Genomic DNA, 18130 nt, shown 5'->3' with positions numbered 1-18130 from the left:
TGAAGTGAGAAAGATAATACATCATTTTCTTGCACGTTTAATGTAGTAGAAAGCATGAGGGACCAGGAATTTGACAACTTACATTTGATAAGTCTGAGTTTGAGTGACAACTTGGGCACTTTGTAATTTTTTGACCTTTGACATGAGGTTTCAGTTTCTTTACATACAAAATTGAATTAATAAAGTTTAGGTTATAGAATTGTAGCCATTATTTGGGACAATATGTGGTGCATAACTGGTTCTACTCTCTTACCTTGCTTTGCCTTGAAGCAGTTACCTTTTCTATTAAAACATACAGTTTTCCAGATAAGTATACTGGAGATTAATGGCAAAGGGGCAGAATTCAACGTTGATTTACAGGATAGAATAGATTGGCAAAATCATTTCACCTTTACTTTCTTGTTCCCTAGGCTCTGCTCTACCTTAATTTAAAGTTCAATTGAGGATTCTGGTTCTTATCTTTAATTATTGAGGGAAACAGCATCCCTTAATTACTTTAACAATGTATTCTCATTTAGCCTTTTTATAGCCTTTGGGTAAAAGTACAAGAACCAATATGTCTCTAAATTCTAGAAAGAATATATAAGTTAAAAAATGGCAGTACTTTTCACTTAATGTAAAATATACATTATAAAAATTTCAGTTATGTCAATATTGTGAAAAGTTTCAAAAATGGCTAAGAATTGAAAAAAATGTCTAAAAGCATAGAGTTGTTAGTATATATATTCATTTTAATCTAAAATTTTTCATCTAATTTTATTTAATATAGAAATCCCTTCTTTAACAGAAATGCTGTTAAATGTAGCTAATATAAGTACCACAGACTAATTTTATATGTGTATGTGTATGCAGATATAGGTTTCCCCAAGAGGAACTTGAGAAATTTCTACTCATGCTTTTCCCATCTTAACTATTAGAGTTAAGGTAAGTAAAGCAGATTTAAGTAACCGTAATGCATGATTAGGAATGTTTCACAATTAGTTATTTATTAAAGCAAGAAGAAATGAAAAGAAACAAACATTTTAAGAGTGGATAAAATAATATAATCCATATATAAAAAGGCATTTTCATACTTTGAACACTGATTTTATATTATTCATAGAAAATATGTATAAAATGATTTTCATAAATTTCTTTAATACTGATTATGGGTATAACATTAATACACCAGTAATAATAATCATTGAGAATATTGCATATCTTTTACATACAGCTGAGAGCATAGCATATAAGTATAAAACTCAATGAATGTTCACAAAGGAAACATATCTATATAATCAGCAATAAGGTAATGAAATATGATTCTACTGAGAAAGAGCATTTAAACAAATAGGATGATGAAATAGGTTTTACCAGAACCTTAAAATCCCCAACATACCCTCTTTCTTTCATTACCTCCATGGAAGGTAATTACTGTCATGGCTTTTTTTTCTGTTTTAAAAACAAATATTAACGTAAATGAAGTCATAAAGTATGTATTTATGGTATCCAGCATCTTTTACTCAATCTTATATTTGTGAGTTTTATCATGGTTGTTGTAATAAAAACAATTTGTTCTTATTGCTGTATATTATCCAATTGTATAAATTCAACACTACCTATTCAACTGTTACTGCATTTCCAGTTTTTGTCCATTATTAATAGTGCTATTATAAATGTTCTTGTTATTGGTGAATATGCATATGCAATTCTGTTAGGTAACATCTATACATCTGATTTTAGCAATAGCTACACAAGACTTCTCTTGGGTAGTGTTCACATAATGTACTCTGTCAGTACATTTAATTATTATATTTAAGATGTGTTTCTACTAGGCAGTTTATAGTTGAGTTTTTAAAAATCTGTCTAAAAATCTTAGTCTTTCTATTTGAATTTTTAGTCTAACATTTGTATTTATGTGACTACTTTCATATTTGGGTTTCTGTCTACTAGTTTATAATTTGCTTGAGTAGTTTTTCTCTTTCTTTCCTTATTTCGGATTATTCAACTTGTGAATGTATTGTCCGTCTATTAGCTTACCAGTTATATATTATTTTTAGCATCTATTAAAATTATCTCAGAGTTTAACAGTCATCCTTCATTTTTACCATATAATCAAAAATATAATTTTTAACCACTTCCCTGCAAAGATAGGACATTAAACATGATACCTCAATATAACAACCTCTCGTACTATCATGTTACTGTTGTCATGCATTTTAACTCAAAGTATAATTTTAATTTAACAGTTTAGTTATTATTTATAGTTGATGTTCATTTATACTTACCTACATATTTGCCTTTTTATTATTCCTGATAATTTGCTGCATATATATAGTTCTGCCAGTGATATTTTTCTTTAGTCTAAAGAACTTTAACAGTGTTTGGTGTAGATATGTTATAATGTTCCTATATTTATTTGTTTATTTGCAAATATTTTAACATACATTATTGAAGGATATTTTAACTCAGTAGAGAAATCTACATATTTTTTCTTTTTAGGGCTTTATAGATTTCATTATTTTTACACTTACAGTGTTTATGTTAAAATGGCAATCTAATTCCTGCAGCTATAAAGGTAACTTTACTTTTTCTGGCTGCTTTTAGTGTATTCTCTTTTGCTTTGATTTTCCTTTTAGCTTTCTCTAGAAAGGATCACCTTTTTCCTTTGTTCAGAACATAGTATGGGAGTTAATCACTTTAATTCCATTCAAGAGTCTGAAGCTACTCAAGTTCGGATTGTAAATTTTTGCCTTGATCTGTCTACATATGTTTTACCCCTAAAGCCAGGCCCTCCTAGTTTTAGCTCAGAATCTGGCATAGTCAATCACAGGGTTTCTCACCAATTAAGTCCAAAATTTGAATCCTTAGTATTTTCCATAGTATAGAGTTCATGCTCCCATGCTCCGTTTTTCCCTTCTTATAGGCTGACCTGATGCTTAAATCTCTTACATTTCTCTGAAATGGGAAAATTCTTTTACCCCTTTCACAGGGTGTGCAATGGTGGTATGGCTCCCTTCTTCAGTGCTCTGCTGCTCAAATCCCTAGAGGGAGCATGCAGATGGGCAGGTTGTGAGGCTCTGACCCCATGGCAGTGTCTAAGGGTGAATGTTTTCAGTTCCTGAGGCCCCAGTGAGCATGTGTTACCATGTGCTTTTTTAGTTTAGCCATCTGCAGGCGACTTGTGTTTATCTGCTCAATTCGACCCCTGCCTTATCACAAGGACAGAGGGCTTTCTGTATCCTGGGATTACTTGTCTTGGTGTACCAAAAGAATCAGATCACACGTGGGCTTGGAGAATGAGTGCAAGGTTTTATTGAGTGGAGGTAGCTCTCAGTAGATGGGGGACGGAGTGGGAAGGTTGTTTTCTTCTGGAGTCCAGTTACTGAGTGGCTGGACTCTCCTTCGACCACCCTAGCCAAACTGTGCATCATCCTGCTGGTAGATGGCTGCCAGCGTCTGCTGGTGCCTGTCACTTGTGTCTTTCACCAAAGTGTTCCTCTCGACGTCCAGACATTTGTGTCCATGCCTGCTAGGGTCTCGGGGTTTTTATAGGCACAGGATGAGGGCATGGCAGGCCAGGGTGGTCTTCACAAATGCAACATTTGGGCACAAAGACAGGAGTGCCTGTCCTCACCTAGGTCCACGGGCAGAGGCCAGGGGTAGAGCCTGTGAGCAAGGGACTCGCCACTTCCCTGCTGGGACCTATCCAGCACTTCCCTGCCGCCCTTCTGTATCATCTCTATTACTGTGAACCTGCAGAATCTATACAAGTACCTTATATTTTTATAGTTGCCATGTGCTGTCTTTACCTTGCATCCTTAGTCTTTTGCCCTTACTCCAGAACTAGCATGCACGTGCATGTGTGTGTGCGTGTGTATATTTTCAGGATAATATAGCTTCAGAATGTAAATTTTCTTCTCCTTGACATCTCCTTTCTTTTGGGTTGTGTTTCCTTAAGTTTTAGTGCTTGGAGTGTTTTCTATGCCTTTAAATAATTTAAAACATTTTGTGTTTTTGTTATTTTGAATATTTTACAACAGGAGCATTGGTCAGTCCCAAGCTTTTTCGTCATTTCCACAAATAAGAATCACATGGAGAGTTGATTTAAAGTCACACATTTTTTTTTATAGGGGGAGAAAAGTGAACAATGTTGATTTTTAAAGCAGAGCAAGAGATATATAGAAAAATAGATGAAGTAAAGTAATTATTAAGAAAACACAAAGAGCTATATATTTGTATTTGTAGGGTTTTCTTGACCTCAAATCTTCTGATGGATTTAAAGTTGATCATTGTGGTATTCCAAGAAGCATCAAAGGCCTCCAAAGAGGTAATAGTAGTGTCCATAATTAAGCACAGTTACTAATCCAGAAGTCATTTCACTTACAGTTTTGTAAGGCATTATATGAATTTTTCAAACACTTAAAAAAAATCTTGTACTTTTTACCAGGACATAAATGACTTTTTCTGAACACATCCTTTGCTTACCCAATACACATTAGGTTAATGGTTGTATTAGGTAGGATAGATTGTCGTAATAATTACACCAATATAATAGAAGTTTGTTTTCTCTATCATGTAACAGTCTGAGTCAGGTGTTTTTCATTGGCAGGTGCCTCTCCCCTAGGTGTTGATTCATTTATTGAACTCTAACATCTATTGGGTTTCATCATCATATGGTGCTGGCCAGTTGATTGAGAAATGAAATGCAAAGACAGTTAACACAGGTCTTAAAAGCACTATAACAGCCCACATCACTTTCATCGATATCCCCTTAGCTGGATCTCAGTTCCCAGAGTCATATCTGGCTGTGAAAGTAGGAATTGTAGGCCAGGCGCGGTGACTCAGGCCTGTAATCCCAGCACTTTGGGAGGCTGAGGTGGGCAGATTGCCAGAGGTTGGGAGTTCGAGAACAGCGTGACCAACATGGTGAAATCCCATCTCCACTAAATAACAACAACAACAACAATAATAATAATAGTAAAATAAAATACAAAATTAGCCAGGCATGGATGTGCATGCCTGTGGTTTCAGCTACTCGGGAGGCTGAGACAGGAGAATCCCTTGAACCCAGGAGGTGGAGGTTGCAGTGAGCTGAGATCACATCATTGCACTCCAGCCTGGGCAACAAGGGTGAAACTCCATCTCAAAAAAAAAAAAAAAAAAAAAAAAAAAAAAGGAAAGAAAGAAAGTAGGAATTGTAGCCTATTTCCATACTTGGGGTAAAGAAGAAATATGGTTTCTTGATGAACAGCAGTGTCTGTCCCAATAATAAAAATAGTTTCAAGAATTAAGCGAGTTTTAGAGAAATGTAGTAGTACTTATACACACAAAATTCTAAACAATATGTAGCCAAGTGTATACTGAGTTCTGGAATAATTGTAGATTCAGAGCCAGCAGTAGCTGAAGGGAAAACCCATATATGTGATTTTTATATTACTCGGTTCATAGTCAATAATATGTTTGACAAATAAAAAGTCACGATATTCTGATTTATATATGCTCAGTTTAGAAATGTAAATAATAAATATTTTTTAAAAATTATTATTAATTTTATAATATAAAATGACCATTGCTAATATTCTTTTCTATCACCTTCTCATTTTCTTTTACACATTAAAATTGACATAGTGAAGGATATTGGGCTGAACAATAAGACTGATCATTTTCAGCATTTTTGAATTGGGAGAATGGTAGTTTTATGTAATTTAAAGTAACAAAATCAAAAATAAGGAGTAAAACACTTTGTATTAATTAGAAATTTTGACTATACTTGACTCTGTAATAGTCTATTTAAGATGTGGGGTAGCCATCATTAAATTAGTCATATTCTTTTATAAACAAAGTCTCTGACATTTCACATTAAGTTTTCAATACTATTTAATGAGTAAATTAATTAGCAAACATATTTCTATAAATCTTTAGTTAAACTTATCACAATACATATATGTATATATTTAAAATGCTTAGAGACAATAAGAGATAAAAAGACCCTAAAACCCTGTGGAAATCAGCAATTTTTTATAAAATATATTTAAAACAAAAACTAGAATTTTAACTTGAAAGTAGAGAATAAGCCTTTAAAAATAGAATTACTATTATATAGGTAATGATGTTTAGATGTAATGAACATGTTGAAATGTCACGTGTGTGATAGATGAGCTAATGTCTTCAGTATTAAAGTTGCACTTAACCCAAAAGTTAATGATCTTTAAATCTGACAAAGGTATCTAATTCATTAAGTGCCTAATGTTTTTCTAATTTTTTGAAATATTATAGAATCATACAAAGTAAGTAATATTCTATTGTGAGCCAAAACACTTAGTAAATTATCTCAAATAACCTAAATATAATAATTCATTTCAAGTTACAGAATTGGAGACCAAATTCACTGAATTAATTATATTTCATTTGACAAGAGTAATGATGCTTCATCAGAACTACATTTTTTTTTGATTTGTTGAGCCCACTTATTAAATTTCTGTTTATTTAAATTTATTGAAGTAAAAATTTTACACCTTAGTTGGTGGTTTCTGCAGTCTTCATTCTATTCTATTATTTTTTGTTCTGAAATATTATGCTTTTAAAATCATCCAAGTGATAGCATTAAAATATAGCATGCATTTATATATATTTTTATCAAAAGCGTTCATTATATTTTATGTCTTCTACAGAAAAAATACGTGATAATGCATATTGGGTGGCTATAGTAAACAAAGAAAGCATTATCTATTTGCTAATTGTGTAAATAATTCCTAAAGGTTTTAGAAAGCTAATGAAATCTAATCTTTCATTTAACAGGTGAAAATATTATGGACCATAGAGATTCAGTGTCCTGATCAACCTCTGTTTCCTTGTTTTTAGTTTTCCCTGTCCCCAATAGAGAAAATAAAATTTCACTTTCCATTTCTGGAATTGTATTGACTTGGGTTTATTTGTGTCCTCAGCTCTTTGATGAGCATAGTTTTTAAAACTATTGTCCCTAATCTAGGCTACTCTTGTTGTTAGGCTGGGAATGACAGTTTCTTGCACCTGTCTACATTCTACTTAGAAATGGAAGGCTTATTCAGATTATATTATTGTTTTCATCAAAATGTTTCATCTGAGAAGAATTATATTGCCATAGAAATAAAAGTTCATATTTGTTTTCTAGTAGAAAATATAATCAAAGGTAAGAAATGCAATCATTACATCAAGGAATAAATTGCATGTGTTACTTCTTTAAATTCTGTAATTTCATATTGTTATTGAGCTATTCAAAACAAGCTTGATTCTTTGCCTCCATTATAAAGATTTATTTTATCTCTCTATACAAATATTTATTTAATAAAAATTATGATTTGTCGCTGTCATTTTTTAATTTTTTAGATGATAAATTGCATTATTTATAGTGTGCAATATGAAACATGTAGTATATATGGTGACATGCCTAAATCAAGCTAATCAACATATGCATTCTGTCATTCTTTTTTGTGGTAAGAACATTTAAAATCTACTTAGCAATTTTCAAGTATACATTCCATTGCTCTAAATTATATTCACCATGTTGTACAATAGATCTCCTGAACATATTCCTCTTATCTAACTGATATTTTATATTCTTTGACTAATATCTTCCCCAATCCCCTCCCCTCCCCTCCACGAAGCCCCTGATAACTGTCATTCTACTCTCTGCTTCTATAAGTTCAACCTTTTCAGATTCTACAAACAAATGAGATCATGTGATATTGTCTTTCTGTGCCTGGCTTAATTCACTTAACCTAATGTCCTCGAGGTTCATCCATGTTCTTGCGAATTACAAGACTTCCTTCTTTTCAAAGGCTGAATAGTTTTGTTGTTGTTGTGTGTGTGTGTATGTGTTACATACAGGTGCATATAAAATTTTCTTTATTCATTCATTGGTGGACAATTCATATACTGATGGTTGATTCTACATCTTGGGTATTGAGAATAAATCCACAAACAACATGGGAGTGCGGATATCTTTCAACATATTGAATTCAGTTCCTTTGCATATATACCCAGAAAAGGGACTGGTGGAACATATGGTAGTTCAATTTTTAGTTTTTCTTAAGAACTTCCAAACTGTTTTCCATATTGGCTGTACTGATTTACATTTTCACTAACAGTGTCTAAGGGTTCTCTTTTCTTCACATCCTCACCAACACTTATCTATTGTCATTTTGATAATAGCCTTCTAACGTTTGTGAGTTGGTATCTCATTGTGGTTTTCATTTGTATTTTCTTGCTGATTAGTAATGTTGAGTATTTTTCCATATAACTATTGGCTATTTTTATATCCTTTTTTGAAAAATGTCTTTTCAGGTCCTTCATCCATTTTTTTTCATCAGGTTATTTACTTTCTAACTATGGAATTGTTTGTGTTCCTTAAATATTTTTTATATTAACCCTTTATCAGATTTACAGTTTGTAAATATTTTCTCATATTTCATAGCTTATCTCTTCATTCTGTTGTTTGCTGTGCAGAAGCTTAGTTTGATGCAATCATATTTATCTACTTTTGCTTTGGTTGCCTATGTTTTAGGGGTCATATCCAAAAAAAATCATTGCCCCGATGAATGTCATGAAGCTGTTTCCCAAGTTTGCCTTTAATAGTTTAAGAGTTTCAGGTTTTACACTGAAGTCTCTAATGCATTTTCTTTTAATTTTTTTTTATTACAGTTTAAGTTCTGGGATACATGTGCAGAATGTGCAGGTTTGTTACATAGGTATACACGTGCCATGGTGGTTTGCTGCACCCATCAACCCGTCACCTAGATTAGGTATTTCTCCTAATGTTATCTCTCCCCTATCCCCACACCCTGCAACAGGCCCCAGTGTGTGATGTTCCCTGCCTGGCGTCCATTAGTTCTGATTGCTCGAATCCCATTTATGAGTGAGAACATGCGGTGTTTGGTTTTCTGTTCTTGTGATAGTTTGCTCAGAATGATGGTTTCCAGCTTCATCCATGTACCTGCTAAGGACATTAACTCATCCTTTTTTATGGCTGCATAGTATTCCATGGAGTATATGTGCCACATTTTCTTTATCCAGTCTATTACTGATGGACATTTGGGTGGGTTCCAAGTCTTTGCTGTTGTGAATAGTGCCACAATAAACATACGTATGTGTGTGTCTTTATAGTAGCATGATTTATAATCCTTTGGGTATATACCCAGTGATGAAATTGCTGGGTCAAATGGTATTTCTATTTCTAGATCATTGAGGAATCACCACACTATCTTCCACAATGGTTGAACTAGTTTACACTCCCACCAACAGTGTAAAAGCATTCCTATTTCTCCGCATCCTCTCCAGCATTTGTTGTTTCCTGACTTTTTAATCATCGCCATTCTAACTGGTGTGAGATAGTATCTCATTGTGGTTTTGATTTGAATTTTTCTGATGACCAGTGTTGATGAGAATTTTTTCATATGTTTGTTGGCCACATAAATGTCTTCTTTTGAGAAGTGTCTGTTCATATCCTTTGCCCACTTTTTGATGGAGTTGTTTGTTTTTTTCTTGTAAATTTGTTTAAGTTCTTTTTAGATTCTGGATATTAGCCCTTTGTCAGAGGAGTAGATTGCAAAAATTTTCTTCCATTCTATAGGTTGCCTGTTCACTCTGATGATAGTTTCTTTTGCTGTGCAGAAGCTCTTTAGTTTAATTAGATCCCATTTGTCAATTTTGGCTTTTGTTGCCATTGATTTTGGTGTTTCAGACATGAAATCTTTGCCCATGCCTACGTCGTGAATGGTATTGCCCAAGTTTTCTTCTAGGATTTGTATGGTCATAGGTCTTTCGTTTAAGTCTTTGATCCATCTTGAGTTGATTTCAGTTGATTTTGTATATAGTATGAAATAATGGTGTAATTTAATTTTTCCGCATGTGGATATCCTGTTTTCACAACACCATTTAATGAAGAGACTGTCCTTGGTGTACTCGTACTTGCTATGCTTCTTTTCTCCTTTTTTTTTATTAAGTAGAATTTCCCTTTTAATGTTGCCATATTTTTTTCTTTATCTTCCTCCATGTTTTTCAAATAAGTAAATTACATCAAATTGTACTGTGTCTTCTGTGACTTTATTTGACTCTCTCCTTACTACTGTGGGAGCTGTTTATCTTCTCTATAGAACTGTAACTTAAAGATTGATTTTGTGTTTTTAGGTTGTATTTATTTTTAGGTGGCAGTGACTAATCTTGGTTGGTAAACCTGGGTATATTCTTCAAGCTCTTATTTCATTAAATGGATCATATATAAGGTTTACCCAGCTGAATTAAAACTACCTTTTATTTTTATAGGGAATCCCATTAGATTTTGGAAACTGGAAGTTATCAACTTTGGATTTTGTTTCTGAATTTTAAATATCTTCTTTCATCAGGAGTCATTTTCACTCATAAATTCAAAAGAAGAGCATAAAATTAGGACATATAGTTTTGGTTATCTGTCTTGTTTACTGCTACAGTAGAGAGGCCTGGGGGAAAGGCACCCTCACTGGGAATTTCAATGTATTTCTTGATTCCTAAATTTCTACTTTCTTTTATTAGGTTGTCTTTTATTCTTTTATTGGTTTATGTTGCTAAGGTTTTCTTTATAGCTAGGGGTAGTCTTATTTTTTTGTTAGCCTTCATTACATTTATGATTGGCCAGAAGGCATTAGCTGAGCTGTATTAAATTAATTGGTGGAAAAACTTGCTCTGTGAGATTTTTATTTATTTTCATGTTGAGCTGCTATCTTATCCCTCAGTCTGTTTCATACAAATATGAATATATTCACATCAATTTTCAGGGTGTTCCTACTTTTAAAATGTATACTTTTTGAGAGAGACACAGAGGAAAGTGAAGATAGAATTATATGCCGACCTCAGTAGCAACTTCTTTCACTGCTAGGTTTAGAAACGTATTGTATAAAATTTTGCCTCTTTGTTATTTTTGTTGTTGTTGTTGTTGAAGATTTTCTAGGCTTTTCTTTATTTGTTTGCTTTTACTCACCGTAAAACAATATGCTGTCATTGGACTTTACCATCTTAACTTGAAATTCTGTACATCATCTTTTGCCTTCCAATTATTTTTGCAATCAAACTGGCATTTCCATCATATATTCAATCCCCAATTATTTTTTTAAAAGATTTATATGTTCAATCACCAACTTTTCTAATTATGGCTCTAGTATTAAATTTGTAACATGAAACTTTCAACTGCTGAGTTATTTCATATAATCATTAGTGTACATCTTAATTTTGATTAGTCTTTTATTCCACATGATGTTTCTTCTTGTGTTATTTTTACTGATTATGTTAGTGGGTATTCCAGCTTTCATAAGGAACCCTTGCTAAAGTGTCTTTTAAATAAATGACAAGCACTTTACTACATACATTTCAATTTCTTTTTTATGGTGGTGAGTCAGAATAGGACCAGGTAATTTGCATTTCATTTTCTGTCACACTAAGTTACGTGTCCTTTAAAATTCAACCTGTCTTTTATCCTCCCCGTTTACTATTGTTTCTTTAATATTATAATGGTATGCATTCTCTGCGGAACTTTAGTTAAAACAGGTGGTTAATTTTTCAGACTGAAAGTCTCAGCTCTCCAGAAGAGCATATTGGAAAGCTTCAGAAGCATGGTTAATTGAATAATTGAAGCAACTCTACAAATTGCCGAACCCCAGTATTTGCATATGTTGAAAATTCTCACAAGTGCTTATTGCATGGAAAGTGCAGGCTGTGCATAGATCTAAAAGGAATTTCAAGTCCCTAATATCCCTTTGATTCTCTATAGCAAGAACTAAAGTAAATTTGAAAATAATCTTTTAAAATTAATTGATTTGTTAATAAACATAAACTATCCTTTTCAAAACAATGGATAAATATGAATGATATATTGAAAGCCACGATCACACCAAATTATAATTCTTTTATTATAATCTTAGGCTTTTCTTACCTAGTAAACTATTCCAGCTGATATTATACCAGATGTGAAATTTATGTGCCAAAAATACACGTTCCAAAAACAAGATACAGAATAATTTTATACAGATAACAATGCTAAATGCATGTAAATGATGCAATAAAATTAATGCTGATGACTCAATATCCTGCACTGCAGCTAATTAAATTTAGATTAAGAGACAAATAAAAAGTGTGATGCATTTTTAATATATGTATTTAAAATTATTTTTTATGTTTTTATAATTTTATTTATTATTAACCTAAAGTCATACCCCAATTGATCAATATGTGTGAAATATGACTGGAGATATGGAAAAAAGAACATTTTTGTAGTGTTTCAAGAGTGACATGAATAAAGCTTCACATTTTCTAAAAGATAACATCTCAAGACCTTTAGATATTCAATGGAGCCACCTTTTTTCTTTCCTTTTTTAGAGATGCATAGCTAGTGTAGCATCGAGAAAAGTTAAAAAAAATACCTAAAATATTGCATATAATTCAGTTGATGAGTTGTTCGTGTAGCTCCAAACTACCTTTCTCTACTTCACTTTAGTTTTTGTGGCTAGGACTAAGGAAAACATTTCTGCTTCATTAAGTAACATCCTGTTAGGTAAGTTATTAGACAATACCCTTATGTACATGTAATAATAAAAGACTTTTTAAAGCAAAATGAATGTTTCATGGTCTAACAAGCAGATTACTCCTGGCCCATTGGTGAGTCAGGGCTCCTTTTTGTACAAACACTAGTCTGGGAAGAGAGAGTATAAAAATAAAGAGATGACACATAAACTGTATGAAATTATTTAAAAACACACAATGGACTCAGTGGTGGTAAGGGGATGAAACTATTTTATTAGATTACCTTCATCTTGCTCCTCCCCTTAAACATAACCCATCTTCCTAAACTTGACTCACATGTCTAGGGGCAAGTAAAAAGCAGAGCTTGTATTTCGATCAACTGTAAGATAGTAGGAGGAGATAAAGTTTATAAATGTGTAGAAATAGAAAAGAGAGAGCAATCAGTTTTTTTTATTACCTTTAGAGGAGGGTAGTTTCTGTTATCAATGTTCATTGTAGAGAGGCAAATAGAGGTCAGAAATTAACTGAATATACCACAAGTCTGAAAATGCAGATGTAACGATATCTTATTTTCTAATAAGTTATTTATTTTTCTTAGATTTTGTTTTAATGAAATGAAAAAAATTATTTAAACACAAATACAAACACAGAAAGTGCTGATGTAATTTTTTAGAAGCACTTAAACTACCCCTTGTTTACTGAAAATATTCTATAATAATTTGATTAGACTATATTGTTTCTGTTTATCAATTCATTTGCTTCTATAATATAACAAGCCTTCCAAAAGTCAAAATGTTAAATATATCACCCCTTTGTCTCAATGTGTCTATTTTTTTTCTTTAATATTTTTCTTGGCTCTTTTTTTTCTCAAAGCCCCAGATTCACTTAAAAATTATCAAATGATTCTCGTACTTAGATTTATATACTTATTTTTATTTTATCTGTTGTTAGGTAAGAAAGAAGAGGTTAAGGAAGGATGGGTTTAACAAAGTTAAAGCAGGTATTTCTAATAAAACTCATTTTCCACCAGGTATTTATTGAGCAGCCCCTTTATTTCCATTGCCACATTAAGATCGCCATGTAAAGATGAATTAGACATACTTCTACTGTCTCATAAGACAAGACGTAGATGAAAGTTAGCTGGTAGTTGACAAAGGCAATACAATAATATCATTGCTATGTCAAAGACACTTAATGATAATAAAGAAAGTTCCGAGATTGATATAAAACTTCCAAATTACTAGCAACAAAAAGATCAGATGAAAAATTATTTACTAAGTTAAAATGATTAAGTAGTTAAGTAATTTAAATGATTAATAGAGGTTGTACAGAAAGTTTCCAAGGCTAAAATAATGACTTGCCAACTCACAACCTCTAAAATATTGGGCAAATCACTTCTCCTCTTTAGGCATATTTCTGTGGCTATAAATTCAAAGCAATTGTGGGAAAATATACTTGCTATTTTTATAAATATCAATTATTTCTTGCCACAATTTTAAACTAAAAACTGGCAGCACAACTTTATATACGTTCAGCAAAATGTTTAGTAAGAGTTCAACAAATGTCAGCAACAATTATTATTACTGTATTTCTTGATATTTTTTCAAGTTGCAATCCTGTAATTTGATTTTCACATCACATCCTCCCTCTGGACTAGAAACCCCACAGTAGAAAACAAATATTTCCTTAAATTGACAACATAACAATCTAAACAGTTTCTTGAATTAGTAAGTATTGTATAAATATTTGCTGAATGGTATTTGATATCAAAGAGGTAACTTTGCACATTTTTAAACTACTGCATTTGTAATATTCTGGGCTTTCCTTCGTTAAAACTGAAAGAAAAAAGATACATTGTTTTGGAGAATGACCTTTATAATTAGTGTGAAAGAAAAAAAAAAAACCCACAAATTCACATTCCCTGTCTGTTCTTGAATTAATAATCTGTGAAGACTTTCATAGTATAAAAATGACATAACTAAAAGACTTTCCAAGAAAAGGTTAGTGTTATCTAGGGTATGATGAAGGGGACGTCTCTCTTCTCTCTGAATTAGAATAAATTTTGATTCTTTAAAATCCCAGTGATACAGTGAGACAGCAAGAGCATGAGATTCTATTTATTATATTTAACCTTTGGCCTTTTGCCTGTGGTGGGAAACTTAGATTTCCAAGTCAGGACTACAGATTTGATCATTTACTCAGTGATGGGGATGAAGAAGAGAAGATCTTGTCTGTTATTTGATATAAGATGACCCTAGACAATGCTGTTAGGAATGGGTAGTTGGAAGCTAATTTAGAGGTTGATTTGTCACATATTGTATGTTTTCATTTTGGGTGGAAATTAAACTCACATGTTGACTTCCACTTACCCCATCAACACACATGTTCTTATTTACATTTACAGAGGCCAACTACATAATTTTTTTCTTAACTTAGTGTGAAAAGAGTAAGTAAAATGTTCAAAGATAAATTTGGAATAAACAGCTTTTTTGTTGTGATATAATAGTTATATAAAAATTAACTCTTGAGGCCAGGCATAGTGGCTCACCTGTAATCCCAGCATTTTGGGAGGCCAAGGTGGGTGGGACACCTGAGCGCAGGAGTTCGAGAGCAGCCTAGGTAACATGGTGAAACCCCATCTCTCCAAAAACAGAAAAATTAGCTGGACATGGTGATGTGTGCCTGTGGATCCCAGCTACATGGGAGACTGAGGTGGGAGGATCACTTGAGCATGGGAGAAAAGGTTGCAGGGAGCCGAGATCATGCCACTGCATTTCAGACTGGGTGACAGAGTGAGGCCCTGTCTCAAAAAAAAAAAAAACCAAAAAAACAAAAAACAAAAAAAACAGTAAGAAAGAAATAAAAAGAAAAGAAAATTAACTGTTAACATATGACCTTCAGATACTGACCATTCTTACTACTTATGAGAGAGGCACATCTTTTTTTTTAGCTTGGACACAGAGACTTCAGCATACTATGGGATTAAAAATATCAGGAACAATCAGATCTACTTCCCATGAGAGGGATAATTATGCATGGTAGTATTAAGACTATCAGATACCATACAGATTCATTTCCTAAGGATATTCCATAACACATTTGACAACTTAAATTAGAAAAACAAATATAGATTTGAATTATCTGATTGCTGCTGAAAATATAAAATATTTTCTTATGCCACCAATGTTTACTTAGCTGTTATGATTGCCAGGCACTATGCTACTATCGGGCTAAGTAATGAACAATGTAAGAGCATGGTCCCGACATCATGAAGCTAATAGTATGTTTTAGAGTTGACAGACAAGTCATGAATTATACTCTGTTACACTACTAGTTAAAGGAGAGGGACTACAGTTTGCTAGGGTAACACATAGGAGCTATAGGCTATGAAAGATAGGGTCACAGTGTATTCCAAACAAGACTCATAAGGAATGAGAAGACTTGAGAGCAAGTGTGAAGCATTTAGAGATCTGAAGAATATAAAATAATTCTATTTTGTAGTAGGAGACAGTGATTAGAGGTAAACTGGAAACGTAAGTGTAGACAAAACCTTACAAACTATCACTATGATCTATGGCTTTTACCTTAAACACAGTAGTGAGTCATGGAAAGATTTTATGGAGCAGAACTACATGGTTACATTTGCATTTAAAAAGATCATCCTGATCTCCCTGTGAAGTGTGGATTAGTTGGAAGTAAGACTAGAGAGAGTGGGATCATTTAGAAAGTTGTTGAGTTAATCTAGGGAATTAAATGGGTAGCCTATGTTTTTAGAAAATATATATGGGAATTGAAAAAATGAGGCTCTGTAATTTATTGATATGAATTGTGGTGGAAAGAGCTGGTGTGAATGATGAGGATAGAAAGATGGTATTCAATAATAGGAGCATTTTTGTAAAAGGGGAAGTTGCATTCATTTTTGGAATCATAGTTCATGTAGTTTGTAAAACAAACAGCTGGACATGGGAAACAATTCCTATATGTATAGGTCTGAACATCAGCACTAATGTTATAGCTGTTTGATTTGAAGTCATCAAATGATTATTGAAGTCACTATGGTAATGAATGACTGCATCTAGGAAATGTAAAATGAAAATAGTCCTTGGAAAGAACTGTGAACAATATTTAACACACATGTTCAAGAAGTGGAGCCCCCCCCAAAAAAAAGACATTAAAAAAGAAGAAACCAAAAAAGTGAATTTGGCAACCAGAATTACAGAATGAGTTATGCCAGTGAAGAAGAAAGTTTGAGGAAGAAATGATAAAAATTATTAGATGCTAGCACAATCAAGGAAGGGTACCACTGAGAAAAGTTTATTGATTATAATAATGAAGAAGCCACTGATGCTTTCTGAGCAATTTGAGTTTAGTGCTGTAAATCACATTCTAATAGTTTAAGTGTTAATGAGTGGTGAAGACATACAGAGAGCAAATACATGCTATTCTTTCATGATGACTGTGAAGAAGCAGAGCTAGCTAGTTAATGGAGTAGTTGAGAACAGTAGGGTGTTCAAAGACTTCCTTTATGGTGGAAGAGGCTCAAATGTATTTAAAGAACCATAGGAGTGATTTTCCAGAGAGGGAAAGATGAATAGTGTACAGAAAAGAGAGTGAGGGTTCAGAGAAGACTCTTGTCTTGTGGATGAGACACAGAAGCATAAGTGGAGACCATTGCTTTCAACAGGTCTAAGAAACTATTCTATTGCAACCAAAAGAAACAAGAAAATAAAAGATGGTAGTGTAGATGTGTTTGCAGATTGAAAATAAAGTTGAGGAAGTTCTCATTCAGTGATTTTGTTATTCTGTAAAGTTAGAGAAAATATAGCTTTGTGATAATGTTTGCATCTACATTTTAACTTACCTCTTCTTTCTGAAATATAAACACAATTTATGAGACACTGTCATTTACAGTCCTTTTGGCTTCTCTATTTAGCTTTGATCTCTGTATACTTGAGAGAGCATGGAAAATGAAAAACCACTAGGCAAACATGCAGGTGAATGAAGTCTAGCCTAGAGCTCTGTGAGGCACTAACTTTCTTACTATAAACAAAACCTTAAAATTTCTGAGCCTCTTTTTTATTATTTGTAAAATGAAGGACTGGAGATAATGTTCTATATATGGTGCTCTTTAGCACAGTGTATTTTTGACCTCATTTCACTTTTAATCTTAGAATCCAGTAGGTCAAAATTGTCAACTAAAATATATACAATTTCACTTGTGATGGCAGTAATACATACAGATTGTTGTTCTGATTAGCCACTTATTTCCATGTGAAGAATTCCTATTGATAGAAGTTAATATCTATCATCTGTTGGGGTTTTTATAGCATATTGAAGGTTAAATAAGTGTAGAAAAAGACAAAGCTTTTCCTCATATTTAATAAGTGATTGAAAAACATTTCAGTAACATTGACCACAGCAAGAATCATGCTATTTATCCTGTTATTGTAATTGTGAACTACAGTTGTGAGTTGTATAAATGGCAAAGTAAAAATGTGGAAAAGAGCACAAGACTTCTCGCTGACATCAAAGCATATGAGACACAATTCAAAGAAAATTATTTCTTTCTCTGCATCTCATTAAATGCATGCAGATATTATGATACACATTTCCATAATTGAGA

The sequence above is a fragment of the Macaca thibetana genome, chromosome 15 (genome assembly GCF_024542745.1).
Source record: "Macaca thibetana thibetana isolate TM-01 chromosome 15, ASM2454274v1, whole genome shotgun sequence".
Taxonomy (NCBI): Eukaryota; Metazoa; Chordata; class Mammalia; order Primates; family Cercopithecidae; genus Macaca; species Macaca thibetana.
The sequence above is the reverse complement of the archived record's forward strand: the minus strand, read 5'-3'. Positions refer to the sequence as shown.